Here is a 6,238-nt window from a genome sequence, read left to right as displayed (position 1 = left end):
AAAACATGCGCTTGCATGGTAGTGCTCGCGGGAGGCTTTTGTCGCAAATGAAAATTATCGAGAGATGAACACAGCGCCTTAAAGAAAATTAACATTTGTAGATAGAGCTTTACAGTATCTTTTCTAAGCACCAAATAATTAATTTTACTGACTTGAAAACTTCGGGAATCATAATGTAACCGAGGAAGAATTGCGTTGAAAAACACACGAATTCAAGTCTTGGTTTTTAATTTCACTACCGTAACGATTTGCATACATATTGATTTTGCTGACTGGAATACTTCGGGAATCATAATCTAGCCGTACTATCAGTCGCGTTGAAAAGCACACGAATTCAAGTCTTGGTTTTTAATTTTCCTACCGTAACGATTTGCATACCAAGCAACATGCAAATTTTTTTGGAATTGACCTGGATGAGGTGGATTTGCATGATTCCCAGGCTCATCGGTGATTTTATGCACTAAAGGTCTAAAATAAAGACTGAAAAATTACCCTAGGATGGCGTTACCCTGAATTTCTCTATGGTAAGTCCTGATTTTAGATTTTAAGAGCGTAATTCTTGAAAATGCTTGTCAGGCCTATGCATGATCTCTTCCAAAGTACAACATGGAGAGAGTCACTCGTGAGCTTCGAGCTGCCATCCAGCAAGAAAATCATGAGGTTATTTTTGAAAAATCTGTTGAGTTGAGAAAATTTTTGAAAGTGAGGAGTGTTGATTTGTTGGCTTTGAGTAGAGAAGGTTCTGCCAATGTTTGTTTTTCTGTTTATGGGAACATTCCAAAGTCCATTTCCAGGGATGTCAAACCCATAAGGTATGTAACTTGTTTTTATTCTCTTGTCTGTGTATCACCCAGAAACAATTAATTATAACCACAACTTATTAGACTGGCAAGATAGTAATTAATTTTTTTTCTCTCTCTTCTGTAATACCCTTAACTTCTCCCCCTTCATTGTATCATAAGTAGGTGTAATCTGATACAAATCATGTAATGTAGCACGTATGTTTAAAAAAAATCAAATAATTTTGTTACGTGACAGATATAATCTGTAGTATATACATAATCTTTTACTCGGTTTTTGATTTTTGACATGTTATTCACAGTCGAGAACCAGACACTTCCCGTTCTATTCACATTTTTTAATGTAAGGGGTCATCCGCATAGTACGTACTCTTAGGTTCCAAATAAACGCCCCCCCCCCCCCCGCTTGTTAATTTTTCGAAAATTTTCCAACCCCCCCGGACCTTATTAGGACCCCCCCGTTTATTAATCTCTAAGAATATTTTCAGCTGTCAAAGAGAAGGTCCCTTTCTTTGCTCTAAATAGCCTGATTTTAGTCTATTTTTACCTTATTTTTGGGTTTCAGAAGTACAATTTTCAACCCCCCCCCCGGCAATTAGGTCCCCCCCGTTTATTAAAATCTAGAAAATTTTCCAACCCCCCCGTTTATTCGAACCCCCCCCGTTTATTTGGAACCTAAGAGTACACAAAAATTATACAAATTCAATACCCTCTCATGCCTTGCATGCAGTGAAAATTAGAGATGAAGTCATTCATTCATTAATGTTATATGCTTTTGCTAAAGCCCCTCTCCCCCTTCACTGTGTAGGTGCTATATGGATGGCCCCCAAGTGATGAAAGAAGCTGTTACATGGTAAATACAATAATATCTTAATTTTTTATCTTCAGCTCTCTTCCGAACGGCAATTGTTTGTACAGTTCTCTGTCGCTTCACATGGTTGGCAACAATTCGCTGTCTGATGCTTTGCGATGCCTTACGTGTGGGGAATTATTTTTGTTTTGTGAGTATTATTCCAATCATCCATTGCTCAAAGAACTCTTTTCTAAGCATTCCACAGTTTTCCATAGTTTTAATTCTTTACTAGGTGGTGCATGTGTTTCCGACTTCTCACAGGGCACTAATTTGAAAGGTTCCGCATTGATTAAAGCCGAGGCCAAGCATAACTCTTCCCCAAATGTTTTTCTTCCTTTTTATGCATTTGTGCTCTTTCAACTGTCACCAGGAGGAAAATAATAACATTTTATCCTGACCAGGGTCTACCAAGGTACAAAATTCTATTCAATAACACCACCATTATTCCTAGAGTAGATGACTCAAAGCTTAAACCATTTAAAATTTTGTTTTGTAATTTATCAGACCATTTGAACAGTGACTTTCAGCCAAATCATTTCGTCCCTTTGGTAAATCTGAAAGAATCCAAAAAAACAAAAACAAAAACAAAGAAAACTGGTTCTCTACCATCATGTAGTAAAAAGCAGCTCTCAAAACCCAAAAGAAAATTTGAAGCTGAAAGTCTCTCAGATCAACCACCATCCAAACAGCTCAAATTTGCCTCATCTGTTGTTACTGATATGCCTTCTCTTTCAAGTGTTTCATGTAACAATCCATTATTATCTTCAATTAAAAAGTCCACCTCTAAAGCCAAAGGTGACATGTTAAATAATCCAACTCTTTTTAATTATTTTACCTATAAAAAGTCCTTGCTAGAGTCTAAACCACCTAAACAATTTTCTGTTTCCGCATCACCGCGCCGTCCTCTTAACTCAGATGAGTCCAAACCCAGAGTAAACAACAATTTTTCAGAGAGTCCTTCAAATCCATATTCTTCATTCTTTGAAAAAAGGACACGAAATTTGAAAATGCCACCTGTCAGTAGAAAAGTGACACTGCCTCCCACCATTCTTGAAAATATCAGTAAAGAATCTAAATTTGACATTGGGACCTATTTTTCAAAAGCAAAATCATTATCAGAAACAGAAATATTTGATCTTATCACCAATGTCTTTTCCCCTGACCCTGATTTTAAATTCCCAAAGTCCACCAATGGACGAAAGTTTAGAGCCGATTGGCTCTCAGAGCATCAATGGTTAAAATATTCACCCAGTAGGGGAGGTGGTTTCTGTTTACCATGCTCTCTATTTTCTCATTGTATACCTTCAACAAGTAAAGGTGTAATGATATCAAAACCAATTCTTCCATCTGCCAATACAAAAGCAGCGCTGCGCGATCATGAAACTGCTTATCAGGGTATCCACTCTTTTTCTTTCAACGCCTTCCAACAAATTATTTCCAATTATGAAGGGAAATCTAAACCCATTGATTCTCTACTTGAAGCTGCCATAGCTCAACGCGATAACCATCTTAGACATGGGGGCTGGCATTAAGGGGTCATAGGGATAGTTCTGATGCTTATCCAGAAGCTGGTTGCTATTCAAAAGACCCTGGGCTCGGGAATTTTATTGATTTGTTAAACTATGGCATTCGGAGGGGTGATACTGTTTTGAAGGAGCATTATGAAAACCATCCAAAAAATGCTTCTTATATGTCTTATCCTATTCAAAATGAAATCATTGACTGTATTGGGGAAATCATTTTGGAGACAATTCTTAATAGGGTAAAGGAAGCAAAGTTCTTTTCTGTTCTTGCTGATGAAGCAATGGACGCTTCCAAAAAGGAACAGCTCTCTATTGTTCTGCGCTATATTCATGATAATAAAATTTATGAGGACTTTTCAGGATTTGTTCACCTCAAGGACGGTTTAACAGGCAAACACCTTGCTGATGCAATTCTTGGATTTATTGAAAAGCTAGGTCTGGATTATAAAGATATCAGAGGGCAGGGATATGATGGGGCAGGTGTTGTTGCGGGCTACAAAAGCGGGTGCTCTGCGCGAATTTTGAACAAAAACAAGAAGGCTCTTTACTGTCACTGTTTCTGCCATCGTCTGAATCTCTCTATCTATAGAGCATGTGAAATCAGAAATGTAAACAATATGCTCAAGACATTCAAAGAATGCTCATATTTTTTTAACTTGAGCGAAGGTCGTCAAAATGTTTTTGCAGAGTTTATTGACTTAATGTTTACAGGGAATACACACACACGTCTTAAAGATGTTTGCAGAACTAGGTGGCTTGAACGTATTCTGGGTTTGGACTTATTTGAGGAGCCTCAATATTGGCCTCACTTCCAATCACTACTTGTGAATGCGAGCGCTCTTTTTCAGCGATGAGGAGACTTAAAACCCATACTAGAACAACTATGGGCCAAGATAGATTCAGTAATCTTGCTCTCATGGAATTCCATCCTTCCATCATTCCAGATTCTCAGGCTATCATCAATAGGTTTTTAGGAAAGAAGAAACGCAGAATGTATAAAACCAACAATTAATTTTTACCATAGGTGCAGCTTTTCTACCTCTTGCTTTCCAGAAGTGTCTTGCTTTGGTTTCAACTGATGTACATAGATTTGAAAAACGAAAAAAAAATAAAACAAGTGATACTTTGATGGACCTACCTGGATTATGCATTTAACACGTTTATAATTGATATCTACGTGACGTGACCATTAAACAATCATTCAGAACACAAATAGTGACGATCTATTAAAATTAGTCGTTTGTTTCTTATAAAAAACGTTTAGAAACCAAAATTTCATGCTCTTGAAATGTTCTTTCATATTCAAGACTTCGTGAGCAAAAAAACATCTCCAAAAAATTGAGTAATTTGGCTAAAAACATTGATGTATGTTTATTAATAGTGATTCTTATTGATAAAGATGCTTTTTTTGAGCTGAAAAATTCATTTTTTACAAAAGTCTGCTGGAGCCATCTACTTTCATACAAAAAATCAGAAAAAAAACAATGGTCCAATATTTCACTAAGTCCAAAAAACCCTTTTATGGCCGTTTTTTAGCTGAAATATACCCCAAAATTTTTTTCCCTAAAAATCGGGCTCCGTCACATTTGAGGGTTTATAATTATGCATATTTATGCAAAAAATCGTAGAAAATGAAAGAGCCAATCAATCTAATACCTAAGTAATTGATAATGTGCTTATAAAAAAATATCGAATTTGGCCAGTTTTTCTATAAAAAGATAGCAAACAACCAAAATTTCCTGTCTAAACACTCGTGAGAAAAGAAAAACATCTATCTCATAAAAAAATTGAGTAATTTGACTAAGAACATTGATGTATGCTTATTAACTGTCGAACGTGCTAACCGCACTGGCTCAACTTCAGTATCTTTGAAATCATTCGTAGGCCTAATTGTAAACTTAATGGCTTAAGAAAAATTATAGCATTTTGGGTTTTAGCCTCGTTTAGGCTAAAAACTCGTCCCCAGGCCCCAAAAATGATAATTTTCTAAAATAAAAAAAAACACCCCCAGGGATTTTCCCAAGGATCAAGTGTGCAAAATTTCAGCCCAATCGGACCATTTTTGAAGTCTCCAGCCTGCCCCAAAGTTTTAGCCTCGTTTTGGCGAAAAACTCGTCCCCAGGCCCCAAAAATCAAAATTTTGAAAAAATGAAAAAAAAACCCCCAGGGATTTGCCCAAGGATCAAGTGCGCAAAATTTCAGCCAAATCGGACCATTTTTGAAGTCTCCAGCCTGCCCCAAAGTTTTAGCCTCGTTTTGGCGAAAACTCGTCCCCAGGCCCCAAAAATTAAAATTTTGAAAAAATGAAAAAAAACACCCCCAGGGATTTGCCCAAGGATCAAGTGTGCAAAATTTCAACCCAATCGGACCATTTTTGAAGTCTCCAGCCTGCCCCAAAGTTTTAGCCTCGTTTTGGCGAAAAACTCGTCCCCAGGCCCCAAAAATCAAAATTTTGAAAAAATGAAAAAAACACCCCCAGGGATTTGCCCAAGGATCAAGTGCGCAAAATTTCAGCCAAATCGGACCATTTTTGAAGTCTCCAGCCTGCCCCAAAGTTTTAGCCTCGTTTTGGCGAAAAACTCGTCCCCAGGCCCCAAAAATTAAAATTTTGAAAAAATGAAAAAAACACCCCCAGGGATTTGCCCAAGGATCAAGTGTGCAAAATTTCAACCCAATCGGACCATTTTTGAAGTCTCCAGCCTGCCCCAAAGTTTTGGTGACAGACACACAGACACACACACAGACATTCTCAGATTCTAGCTCAACTGAAGTTGAGAATAGTGATTCTTATAGATAAACATGCGTTTTTTGAGCCAACAAATTTTTTTTGCAAAAATCTGCTTAAGCCATCTTTTACCTATGATGGTACCCTACTTTTATGCAGAAAATTAGAAAAAATTAATGATCCAATTTTTCACAAAGTCCAAAAAACCTGTTTTTTAGCCGTTTTTTGGCCCAAATTTGCCCAAAAACATTTTTTTTCGAAAATCAGGTTCTGTCACATTCAAGGGTTTATAGTTATGCATGTTTGTGTAAAAAATCATAAAGAATGAAAGAGCCAA

At 37.0% G+C, this 6,238-nt stretch overlaps 1 long non-coding RNA gene across 1 annotated transcript; it reads left to right on the top strand.

Annotated features, from left to right (window-relative positions):
* The first annotated feature begins 295 nt into the window (after nt 1-295).
* On the top strand, nt 296-4,276 carry LOC136813761 (uncharacterized). The gene is made up of 3 exons (XR_010847544.1): nt 296-812; nt 1,689-1,801; nt 4,201-4,276. It is a non-coding gene; the product is annotated as an uncharacterized lncRNA (long non-coding RNA).
* The last annotated feature ends 1,962 nt before the right edge of the window (nt 4,277-6,238 follow it).

This window comes from Clytia hemisphaerica, unplaced genomic scaffold (assembly GCF_902728285.1).
Source record: "Clytia hemisphaerica strain Z4C2 unplaced genomic scaffold, Clytia hemisphaerica genome assembly, whole genome shotgun sequence".
Classification (NCBI taxonomy): domain Eukaryota; kingdom Metazoa; phylum Cnidaria; class Hydrozoa; order Leptothecata; family Clytiidae; genus Clytia; species Clytia hemisphaerica.
The sequence above is the reverse complement of the archived record's forward strand: the minus strand, read 5'-3'. Positions and strand labels throughout refer to the sequence as shown.